Source organism: Rhamphochromis longiceps, linkage group LG14 (assembly GCF_057381845.1).
Source record: "Rhamphochromis longiceps isolate RC_006_pf linkage group LG14, R_longiceps_female_GT1.1, whole genome shotgun sequence".
Classification (NCBI taxonomy): Eukaryota; Metazoa; Chordata; class Actinopteri; order Cichliformes; family Cichlidae; genus Rhamphochromis; species Rhamphochromis longiceps.
The window spans coordinates 34,988,306-35,001,433 of NC_140570.1; the positions used below are offsets into that span (position 1 = coordinate 34,988,306).

The 13,128-nt window shown below is 36.9% G+C and overlaps 1 long non-coding RNA gene across 2 annotated transcripts in view; it reads left to right on the top strand.

The window, feature by feature from the left end:
* The first annotated feature begins 547 nt into the window (after nucleotides 1–547).
* LOC146654523 (uncharacterized) overlaps nucleotides 548–13,128 on the top strand; it is a 68,472-nt gene continuing 55,891 nt past the window's right edge. Inside the window, exons 1-4 of one of the 2 annotated variants that reach the window (XR_014914764.1) lie at nucleotides 548–858; nucleotides 1,257–1,396; nucleotides 3,111–3,213; nucleotides 3,309–3,366. This is a non-coding gene — a long non-coding RNA (uncharacterized LOC146654523). Of the gene's footprint in view, nucleotides 859–1,256; nucleotides 1,553–3,110; nucleotides 3,214–3,308; nucleotides 3,367–13,128 lie in introns of those variants that run through there. The other variant, XR_014914763.1, reaches the window with a different exon arrangement.

A 13,128-nucleotide genomic window follows, 5' to 3' on the forward strand; every position in this document is an offset into this window, starting at 1 on the left:
AGTGCTATCAGCGATGTTGGACACACTGTTTCATCTTTTCTTTTCTTAAAGAAGATACAGCAGTGTATCAGAATATTCCATCTCCCCAGTTATTGCAGACACATTTCCTCAATAATACTCTTGTCATTTGGATGCTCTCTTATTTTTCCTGTGGTGACTTCTAAGCAAACAACACAATAGCGCAAATGGCTGCTCAGTGCTCCAGGTTAATGTACTTCATTAGAGGTTCAGTTTTGCATGTGTGACTTAATTTAATGGGCCAGAAAGCCTTGGGACAATTTTTCTGACATTTCAAGAATGCCAAGGCTGGCATAGAAGGCTCATGTGCAGCCACAGACAGGAAGAGAGGAGGGTTTTGGGAGAGGCTAGGGCTTCCTCTGCCTATTAATGATGGTATAGAGCCCAAGGAGACAGCACGCAGAGAAACTCAGGGAGCACACAGCTGGAGTACAGGAGTGGTGGTGGTTGGGGGGGGCAAACATCTCAAGGTAAAGTGCTGCCAGGAGGGGGTGGTGGGGCACGTCTCTCCTATAAATGACAGTGTAACCCTGGTAAGATTTACAGCAATCAGAAGTACAGGGTTCTTTGAATGCATCGTAGTCCTTGTCTGATAGTTTAATTTCCGGGCTTGCCCTGAAGGCACCATCTGCAGCTCCGTGCGCGTGAAGGTGTGGTGTAGAGGAAAAAGGACGGCAAGGAAAAACTCCATGCTGCCGCGGAGCACGGTTTTTTCCAGTTGAAAGAGAGGAAAGAGGTTTAATTAACATTTGTGAGAGAGCTGTCGTTAGCGGTGAACCACAGACGGGTACCTACCTGAAAGGAGCCGGAGTATTTCTTTGAACTTTTTGAACTATTCTGGTGAGTTAGCCTAGCTCACTTAGCACCGCTATTGCAGTTCAATGCACTGGAAAAAATAACTAACCAGTCAGAATAGTAGTAAATGTGTTTAATGATGTTTAAGATGTGTTTTCATAGTATTGCAATGTTGTGACAGTTTTGGTTATTATGAGTGTCTAGTGTTTTACTTTCTTGGGCCTGCTAGTTCAGCCGCGGCCAGCTAAGTGGTTATGCGCAGTTCACGTGCAATAGCTGTGCTGTTACTGTAACTGCGGGTGATGCACAGTAATACCGGTGTATTTACTTTTAATGTGTCACAAGATGCAAATTTATTTTAATATTTCAAAAGAACCAAGGACATTAGGAACAAGGACATTTAAGGAATGTGGACATCTAACATTCTGCATATTTGTGTGCAGACTGGTTTTTTTGTTGAGGTACAGTTCCATGGGTGCCAAGTGAGGAGCTGGTATCGTGGGTCTAAGACACTGTTGCTGCTGTGGAGGCCTTCTCTGTGTCAGGGCGCCGACACGTTGATGCCTGCCGTACCAGGAGGGCGGTAGGAAAAAAAAACAAAAGGAAGCCCACCTGAGAGATACCTTATCATTTTCTTTTGCTACTTTTTCTCCGCCTGAGATTCAGGTCGTTTTCAGTTCTTAACCCAGGACAGTGGGTAACTGAATAAACTGACACCATAAGGAACTGGACACTCACATGCTATTTTCTTTTCTTTTTCCTTTTCTTTGGGGTGTTGAAATATTGTGTTTCTTGTCTTACATCTATTTTGATTGTTTCAATTATTTTGTGATGCACTTGAGATGGTTACTGCATTTGAAGGTATCCCTACATTGAGGATGAGCAAAGGGAACTGATCCAAAAGGAAATATATAAAGCAAACTTTGTTTCATAAACCTGTGGTCGTGCGTGTTATGTGGGTTGGAAGTCTCATTGCTCTTACAGAGTTGCTACCGCCAATCTCCTTCCCAAACCTAGATTCGGATATTGTAGACATTGCACTTGGGCGAGCAGTATAGATCATCTCTTTATAGATAGAGGGACACACGTCCAGGTTACAACAGCAGCATTCATTCACACTGAACACCCTTGAGGTTTTCTAGTTTTGTCTAAACTCCACCCCTCCCCCTCAAAAGAATGCACAATATTGAATATGGACATATACATAATGATATCGTTAGCTTGATAGCATAATTGCCTAAGTCATTTTTGGCCAATGACATAGGCAGACGGACAGGATGATGCAGCAGTGGTAGGGGAGTAAAGTTAGGCAAAAATCTCAATTTGACCAAAAAATGACTTAGGCACTTATGCTATGAAGCTAACGATATATGAAAATATAAATGCCACTATTTGTTATTCTGCACTTTTAGCACAAGAAAAAACTAACAACATTTTATGAGACAGCTTTTTTCCCCATATTTAGCTAACCAATTTATATCATTTAAAGTCCTGCATGGCTTTGTTATTGCCTTTTTTCATTAGCATCATCAGCACAGGCATTTTACAGTCTGCAGCATCCCATCATGTTTGATGCAAATGAACCAAAACTGACTATAGCTGTTACAGGTTACAAAGCAAGCAAAGCATTTCCTTTTAATGACTTTAGTGACCAGAAGGCGAGAAGAACTGTGAGGCAACAGCAAAATAATGGGTACAGTTAATGCAGAAAAAGGTCATCTTCAAAAATTGACAATCTAGGACAGACGCTAGAAGGATTAGTTAATAATGTACTACATATGATACAAAAAGAGTTTACCCGTCATATAAAAAGAAACTAAAAAAGTTGTTTTTATACTACACCTCAGCCATTTTTGTGTGATGTTATGCATTCACCTCATTCTTTTGTTTATATTGTTTGAAAGCTTTATATAAGAATTATTTTTATTTCAGGCAACTTTATGCATTGCAAGTAAAATTTCTCAATTTTAAAATGTGTTAAAAATTCATCTCGATTTAAAAATAAAAAGCAGGAAGAAGCCAAAGGTGAAAGAAACAACGTGTATTTGTAAACCCAGAGTTTTAGTGTAATCAGCAGGAAACCTCTAGTGGCTTCGTGAATTTGATAGTACAATTCTTTTTAAAAGTGAAAAGATGGTGAAAAGTTTTTGGTTCATTTTCGAAAATAAACCAAAAGGTCTTCAGGAAAGAATTAAAATGTGAAGACGTATTATTCAAAATATGCAGAAGAATCACGTTTCCACAGGCTACATTTCATGTAAAAAATATAGCTTTCAACTTCGTTTTCTCTCTTTCAGTGGCACTCCCGTTCTTCACAACCATGCATATGTCTGATGCAACAATGGTTAATTGAAGCTCTTAACTGAAATGCCATAAGTAATATGCTTTAAGTTTTACAAGGTATTGTTCAGCATGTCATAAACAAGCAAACTGCAAAACTTTGTGAAGAAAATAATGCACTCAAAGCCATTCTCCTTTGTGAGTCTTCTTTTCAGAAGATGTTTGCAACTTGGGAAGAAGTCACTTCTTTCAGAAGTTTGACTGCTGTCTGAGGTAAGGATAGTCTTTACCTTAACTTCAACAGGATGAATACTTGCTGTGAGTTCCTGTCTTAGCTCTGTTGCTGCCTCTGTGGTGTTTTGAGTGTTATTTTTGCCGCTGATTTCCACTTTTCCGCTGAGGATGTATATGTCTCTAGGTAGTGGCTCTGCACTCTAAATTGTTCTATTGTTTTGGCTGAACCTTTTGATTGCTTTTTGTTATTATGAAGTGCATTGTTTATTTGTGTGTTGTGAAGTATAGTCACGATGATAGTGCTGTACTTTCCCTTTCTGGCTGAAGTTTTAATTGTATAGCTGTGACCAAGAATTATTTATCCTGGGATTGGCTTTTATGGAAAGCTTGAGCTGGTTTATAGTTGTGGTTACTTTTTTTTTTTTTTGCATTAAGGAAACAAATAGTTTTACGTGGCAGCTGGCTTTATTATTCTTTACATCATAATGGCATCTAAACTGCTAAGCTCCTGCTCTGTTTAAGCTGTTGCTTAAATCCACTGCATTCAGAGTCATCCTCAAGATATAGCCACAGTCATCCGTTTCGTGTATTTTGGGGGGAGGGGGGGTTTCTGCCATCACTACATAACGTTTTATAGGAAGAGTTTTTTGAAATGCACCATGAATTTTTCTCATACCATGAATTTTTATGACATCTTTGTATGAGAGGCTGCCGCATAACTTGCGGCTCTTTGCCTTTCGCTGTATATTTGGTTCATTGCTGGGTTTAGAGACATCCCGTAACTGTACTATATGTTGTGTAATATCCAGTGCTTTACAGAAGCATGGTCATACACTATAAAGGCTGGTGCCTCTGGTCCATCTAATTGTAAGCTGACTGTGTTTGAAATGGATGTAGCAACTGTGACACTCATGAGTAGGTGAAATCCAATTGATGAAGCATCAAATTGATCATTTTTTTTCCTCTTAGCATCTTAGTTGATTATATGCCAGATGCTTGCCAATTAAAAGGCCCACCTTAAAGCATATCTATTTTAAAATTCCCAGTTTGAATCAGTTTGAATATAATGAAGACTGTGATAAAACCAACAAGGGAGTTCAGGGCCTCCTATAGATTTCTACAGTACATAACACAACTTGAACGCAGTACTCGTGTCCTGTTCCCCTATAAAGAATAAAGGTTCATTGCATTTCTATACTGGTTTCACTTTTTAAACTTGCAAGATATGTCATTTTTATTTACAATACACATTATTAGTTACAGTGTTTTTAATGGCAGTAGTCACATATTCAAGTCACACATTAACTGTACTCCAGCTGCAGTATCAGGGTTGACTGGTTTGGTATTTGTTCAATAAGCTCCCACCTAACCAATCCCTACTGGTTCAGCAATCTCAAGTGTCACTTCAGTGCAAATAAATGAGTTATATTAAGAGGCCCCCAGGACATACCCAATTAGGGGTTGTTTTTTTTTTTTTTTTGGCAATGCCAACAACAGAAAATCTGTGAAAAACAAGAGGTATTAAAAAAACTGCAAAATGGAATGTTAGATGGATACTGCTCCATCTAACATGTTTAATGTTTCCATTACTATATATATATATATATTCAAATATATTTGAATATATTTATTCTAATAATGGGTTCATATTGACAAGTTCACCAGGCATTGGACTCCAGGCTGGTCTGTTTGGAGTGTAGCAGATTTTTACACCTGCTGCTCCTGATGCAACTCCAATGGGATTAGTGTTTTCTCCCAGAAATGAACTGGGGATCCTTCGTTTGATATGCGGATATGTAAACCACTACACTGTTGAGATACTTGTGTAAGAACAGCACAACAAGATGAGTCTCATTTATTCTTTAGGAAATTTGCAAAAACTAGAATAGAATATAAAGAACATCCTTTTTACTGTCATTCTACATGTACAACAAAATTGCGGGTGCTTGTTAACAGTCCAAATGGCCCAGGGGAAGAAGCTGTTTGTGAGTCTGAAGGTGTGGGACCTTATTGACCTGAGGCTCTGACCAGAGGTCAACAAACTGGTGGTTGGTGGGGTGCAAGGGGTCACCTGTGATGGCCCTGGTTTCTCTGAGACAGGGGGATTTGATGATGGCCTCCAGGGGTGGCATCTAAAACGGTACACAAAAGAATACACATACAAAACTACCTTTTATTCTGTGTGTATAGATAATTCTTTTGTGTAACTGAGGCAGGCAGGTAGATTGTACTCCACACACTGTGGCACTTTGCCAGAGACAATGTGCATTCACCTCTAAATTGCAGTGACTAGACTGAAGTCTTTATCATTTAATGGAAGGGATATACAATGGATTGTTATTATAATATTCTAATATTAAGTTTTAAGTTTAAATTCATTCTGCTGCGGTAGTGTCTTTAGCGTGGCTTTATGTGGGTGTTGGAGTGATTTAAAAAAACCCATCTATGATCAAATAAGAGCTGAGATGAGCTAAAGTTAGATGGTAGATTCACAACTGTTATTTGTATCTGCTTCAATTTGTTCATGTTACATGTTTACTTTTTATATTACATTTCATCAAAGATGTAAAAGCAGTAGCTTTTTTTTAAAGCTTTTTCTTTTAAAATGCACACCCTAAAAGACATTCATTGTGTAAAGTTGCCATAAAATTCTGGTGTTTGAGCCACTGCTTTGACACAGAGGTCAGCGCAGTGAATGGTCCACTGCCCCTGCTGATAACCATAAAGAACCATAGCTAATTTTTTAAAAAGCAATTTTAAAATGAATTGCAAGTACTCAGAGTCACGTTCGACCCCTTCCCCCCAAAAATAAAAACAAAAATAAAAACTTAAAGCCTCAGTTGTCTCACACAGGCCTATTGTGTTTCTCTTGGGATTTGCTCCCCCCCAAAAGCCATGTTAAATCTCTTAGAACCTGAAACTCAAATAGTCTGAATCCCTGCAATTCAGAGGTATTTTACTAGCAAGGTCGATCCTGACTTGTTTCACACAATGTAGTTCATTAATATTGTTACCAAGTCGCTCAGAGCAGTTCTAGAATAGTTGTGCGCTGAATTTGATGTATTCAAACTATAAATGTTCAAGGAGAATTCCCATGCTTTACATTATAAATTTTCTAGGTTAATTTGAGTATGGTAAGCACAACAGCTACTGCTGCTGTTAACTTAAATACAAATTTATTTTAAACACTTTTGATTTTTAAGATGTCAAAACCCTCAAATAGGTTGTTTTTCTAGCAGTGAAATGAGGAGGGATTAATCTTTTAATGTTCCAACCCACTCTGGGTTTTCTGCTGAATAACCTATGTTATATTTTAGCATTGGGGGCACAGACAGATCCCAAATAAATATTTTACACATATAAATAATTCTATTTGTTTCTTTTGCCTGCGTGGTGCTTGTGTTACCTGCTTTGCAAGCTATGCAGGCCTCTGCCACACATCCTGAATAAAATGTTCAAAATCAACAACGAGAAAACAGACAGCTTATTCGGCAGTAAAACGATGAAATATATATTACCCTCAGGGTGTTTTATTTTGCTTCAATTTCCATTATGGGTTCATTATAATAGTTTGTCATTATGAATAGTAACTTAAATGGGAAGGAAGTCAACTCCATGATGCTGTGATGGAAATCATATATTACATGTTCTTGCATTAATTAAAAAAGGAAATGCATTATTGAAGGATGCAGTTTTTCCATTATAGTGTTGTTTGATATTATGATCAATGTAAGTATGCTTCAGTATGTTTAAGCTTCTCATGTGGGTAATGTCGGCAGAGTTTTGGTGTGCCTCAGGGAGACACTTTGGTCCTGCTCTCACTCAGGTTGATGATACTAATAACGCAATTTGTGAAGATTAATGCTTTTATTTACACAGAGTGCAAGTGTGCTTCAATTACTGCATTTTACCTCAAACTAGATTTAAATGCTGCATTTATTTTTCTCATGAAAGAATAAAAAAAAATGCATAAATTTTTTTGATAACAAGAAAAAAAAAGTGAAATTCTACAATCATCTCAGCATTAAATGTTCATAATGTCAAACATTAAATAAATAATTAAATAATGTTGTTCAATATTGTTTACAAAAAACAAGGATGCGTTATTGGGGTGTTACAGTCACCTCATTCTCGTTTTAAATGAACATATTTTGCTAGTTTTTGATTTTTTCTGTTTGTATTCAGAATAAGTCATGCGATTAGTTACAAATTCTTTAAACAAACAACAATAGCAAAGTGATGATAACAGGAGGAGACACAGCAATGACAATAACAACAATATAACAATGACGAGCAATGATGAAAATATCAGGTGTCTGTACTACAAAACAACTTTAGCGTAGCCAGACTTTTGTGTGGTTTGTTTTGTCTTGACAGCTGTACATTAGAATGCTGAAACTTGTACACTTAATCAGTTTGCACGTTATAACATTATAGCAGAACCACAGTCTGATGAAAACGATGAAGAAATGCCTTAGTTTGTGGATAAATCAACATCAGACTGAATATTGCTGGTGATCTTACAATTTTCTAATCTTTGTTTCACTTCAGTAGTGTAATTCAGACCTGGGAGCACAATTCACTTGTACTGATTTTTCAGTACAGTAGGTATTGTAGGCAGTAAACCTACCAAATGTACCAGTGCTTCCTGAACTGGCAAGGGACAGCACATGTATTCTCATCTGTCTTCACTTGTTGAAGAAGAAAAACACCCACAAACACAGGAAAAAACTACACAAAAACTGGAAGGCAAAAAAAATCTACAGACTAGAGCAAAAAACATATGATATTGGAACATCCCTAACTGTGCTTTAGAGTACAACCATCTAATGAAACGAGAATGCCAATAATGTAAAATGCACATTCTCAATAATAATAATAATAAGAATGATCATTAAGGCAAGATCAACAATAATCATGAGTTTCACAACATCAGGGAATTAAACTTTGTGTTTAATTAGGTGTTTATTTTTTTAATGGGGGTGGCTGTAGCTCAGGTGGCAGAGCAGGTCAGCCACTAATCAGAAGGTCGGTGGTTCGATCCCAGGCTGCCTCCTGGCTGCATGCCCAATATCCTTGGGCAAGATACTAAGCCCATGTTTGCCTACTGGTGGTGGTCAGAGGGCCTGGTGGCGCCTGTGTCCGGCAGCCTCGCCTCTGTCAATGTGCCCCAGGGCAGCTGTGGCTACAATGTAGCTTGCTATCGCCGGTGTGTGAATAGGTGAATGACTGAATGTAGTGTAAAGTGCTTTGGGGTCCTTAAGGACTAGAAAAGCGCTATACAAATGCAGGCCATTTACCATTTATTTAATGTTAAACCAAATGTTAGAAAGTAAAACCACATTAAAAAGAGGTTACATAAAAGCAGGTCAGATCTGTTCTCATTTCAATTTTGCTTCAGTCAAGGTGGAAAAGTAAGATTAGTTTGAAACACCTCCACACCTCTGGATCACAAAAATAAGTTCTGATGGTTCTGATGTTTTTAATGAACTTTTCATGAGTTTCCTTTGATGCTAATGATTCTAAATTACTAATAATATAGCTATTAGGTCAAAATCATAACTGGAATGCAGATCATGTAAAGAAGTAGGAGGCACCTATGTTAATTATATTATTTCCTTAAATACATTTTGTTTCTAAAATTTTTCTTAGTTTATCCTATTAATGAAAGGGGTGTATGGAAACTTGTAGAAACAAATAATTTAAAAATAATCTCACTAAAAGTACTTTTCTAGGGTTTTGTTGTATGTGAGACAAAATTCTTATAAACACAGAAATGTCAGTCCTTCAGTCATGCTGTGAAGGCTTCTATACTATCCACTCACGAAAAAAGGAAGCGCAAAGCTCCCATTTTTATTTTAAGTTTTACTGCCTTTAGACTCAGGCTTTTTCATTTGCATTTTTTTCTTCTTTTTTTGCCCTATAGGGCATCTAAAAGATGAAAGAGAATAGAACTTTGGAATGCTTGTGAAGTGGATTATAAAATATACTGGAAAGTAGTCTTTTCTGAAAAAGCAAGGTTAATTTGCAACAGAGCAGATGATATCTTGCCCATCATTCCTTTAATCAAACAGCTTTCTTCAGATATAAGAACAAGGGAGCCAAATAATGTCATTTTCAGCATCACTTAAAAGGGGGAAAAAATTAAGTGAAGTATGTCTAAGGCTGTATTTTGGAATTTTATTTCTTTATTAAACACTAGCTGACATTTAGAAAGGAATCCTCACCAACAAAAAGAGCTTAGTATTTAATCAGTCGTTTCTCTTTATTTTGTTTGTGAACATTTATTACTATCTATTTACCAAATAATCAGGGTAAAGCGATTACTGTCCTGCACTTCATTTCTCTTACATTATGAATCCAACACATTCTGTTTCGAGATTGATATAGAGCTGCAACAGACTGTGCTGTTTACTGGGAATTTCATCTGCTAATCTTACTCTCTGCCTTGTTTAAAACTTTTCATCAGCATTATAATGTGATACAATTTGAATAACCAGTTCAAGCAAAACAGGGTTTGTGGCACCAACCAGTGAGTGCTGCAGCATTTAATTGTCTAGTCTATAAGGTGTGCATATCTCCTTTGTAATAGTCTACCACCCAACTTAGGCACATTGCCCCAATTTATATGTATGGTATGCATCAAATGTGTCTATTTGCTTTTCTGTTAGCTTTTTTGTTTGCTGCTTGAATTCCAACAAACTGATAGATTAGAAGCTGGCCTGAGTTTATGGGTTGTTGTCACTTCTTGGGTACCATAGTTATACTTCAAATTTCAGTTCACTAATTTGCAGCTGTGACATTAGAAATATATGGGGGCATTGAGAATCCACTGAGTGGTAAAATAAATAGCTTATGAGTTTACAAGAATAACAATTTTCTGCAGCATTGCTCTCTTGCTTTCTTTTCAGTAAATGTGTTGACTTTTGCTGAACTACTTGTGTGTGTGTGTGTGTGTGTGTGTGTGTGTGTGTGTGTGTGTGTGTGTGTGTGTGTGTGTGTGTGTGTGTGCGCGCGTGTTCTTCAGATCACCCTGACTTTTTGTTCTTGGTGCACTCCATCAATTTGATTTCCATCAAACCACCCTTTTTATGTAAACAGAGCTTGGAGCTTGAAAGTTGATAATCACTGCATTGCAGATTATCTATGGGGGGGGGGGGGGGTTGAGCCAGTTAATGGAAAGAAACCTGGCTATGGAGTATGTTGTTTTTAGCACACCTTTCTGGACTTTGTGTTAACCATACATGTTGGTCCTAGAAGACACTTTGTTATGTCTTTGGAGTATGTTGGGTATGTCGGGATTGTTGCAGTGCTGCAGAATAACTGTATAACCAGATGTCCCTTCACTGGATTATGTGTTCAACAAAGGATATGAGTCCCTGAAATATTTTTAGCCTGTTTCAACATAGTCAATGGCAAGTTTTGCATTTTCGATTTACCGTAATATATATTACATATCAAGCCCTGCAAAAAATCTTTCCATGATTTTGGTTAAATCATTTCATTTCACCAGCATCTAATTCCATACAGTGTATGATTAAGGGAATATTTACCTTAAAGTAAATTTCAAACTTAATAACTTAGAGAAACCTATTATGAATGGCAACCTCCATTTGATTTTTCTTGTAGTTGCTTATCAGGCTTGCACACCTGTCTATGAGGAATTCTAAACAATTCCTTCCAACCTGTTTTATTTCAATATTTTTGGCATGTCTTGGCTGAACAATTCTCTTCAGGTCAGCAGCTATAAGGACTCTTCTGTGACCATTCCAAACCCTGAGTTTTCTTCTTTCTTTAAAAAGAAAAAAACAATGTTTATTTATTTATATGTTTTTGGGTAATTGTTTTTTGCATTGCTCAACCCCTCCTAGATTTCTGGTCATTGACATTCTGTTCTGAGTAATGGATACTTTTATGCAGTGTGCGCCTCGGCACTTGGTGACCTCATAACTTGCTACATTGTAGCTGAATCATTCATAAATGCTTCCAGTACAGCACAGTGCAGACTCTTGATTGATGAACATCGAATTTGTTCCAACGTTATGCTTCTTTACAGTGTTAAGAACTTAATTAAAGAACATCAAGTTGCCTGTTGTTGAGAATACAAAGATTCCCAAAAAAAGGACAAACAAAGCCGTATCCAAGTATGCTTTAGCATGACGCTGATACTTGATATCACAAGAAAATTATTCATATCTATAGGTGTTGCTGTAAATAATAAATGAAACTGAAGTGGAAAATAAAAGTAAAGACTCCCATATAACATCACAAAATGCACAGTTAGAAATCAGGGTTATTATGTCTAAGCTATAAAGAATTTGTATTAAATGTGAATGTTAATCACCCACCCTGGGTGAAGCAGCTTGTGGTGGCATTATAAAGGAGCTGTCCTTGGTGCTGAAAGCCTACGCAAACCCTCTGGCACAGCCGTGCAGGCTCTCAGACTAAAAACAATTAACAACACATAACATCATAATTGTAAAGTGTGATCAGAAATTCTCGAGTAGAGGAACCCTTTAAAATTCTTTTTCTTTCTTTCTTTTCTGATGGCGAGAGGGGGTTAGGCATTTTAAAGTAGCAACTGCTGAATATGTGTAAAGGAATGTCGCTTACACAGGAGATGATCGGTTAATTCATTGCAACAAACATTCACACTGACTGCTTCTTGCTTCATAAATTTGAGGATTTACTTGTTTTTTGTTTTTTTGTTTTGTTTTTTTCCAACTGGTTAAAACATAACACATACATGAATATATTTTAGATTTACTGTTGGTTGGATTAAAAGGGGGGGAAAAGAACGGCATCTTTGGAATTGAGTGTTTTATTAGCTTCAGTTTAAGTCTGCACAAATGAGAAAAAACAGTCTGTTGGCTTAAGAAAAAAGAAAAGAAAAGAAATCCCAATCTTTTTTTTTTACAACATTTTTTTCTTGTTAATTTACTCTGTCTCACTTCATGTGAAAGCATTATTTAAAAAGTCAGGGCTTTTGTTATTACTAGAAAATTACCATTATAAGGCAGGAACAAGTAATACATCAAATTACCCTTTCAAATTAAATAATTGACTGATAAATAAAATGAAATAAATTTCGAACTTTTGATTTGAAGTGTGGTCTTTTTTGACCATTAACAACACACATTAAGATTCGCTTTCCAATTACAGTGACATTGAGCAAAGCATCAGCTATTCCCTCTGATATCTAAATGCAACAAGCTGACAGTCTTTTTATAGCGCTCCAGAACTCCATGTAGGTAAACACAACACGAGCAATTGAAATGTAGACATAATGAAAAACAAAACAAGCCAATGTGATAGAACAGGCATAATATTTTGGCAAACAGCCATAATCCTTGCTAGAGCAAGCTTGTAACTTCCCCTCAAAATTCCCATTTGGGATGTTACAATATTATTAGAGGACTGAAAACAATAGCAGGCAAACAGTCAGCTGGTCATTTGCTTTTAACCTACTTCCTCCTGTTTTTCTTTATCATGCATAATACAGTCTTTGATTGCACCACTCAGCGTGACAGTGCTCACATAAAACCGGTTGGATAGCTTCCCATTATCCCTCATCATATACTACTGTGATGTTACTGAAAGACCAGCAGAGGCAAAGAGCAAATAGTTTAAAAATAATTAGTTAGTTCAATAAAGAGAAAGAAAATGTCACAGAAATAGAAATCTACAGACTAATCGATTGTATTATTTTGAGGATTTGGATTACAGTGAAATGATATTGTAGGTATATGGTTGAAATTCTTTTCTGAGGTACCACATTGGAGTTTACTGCGATGAGTTTTC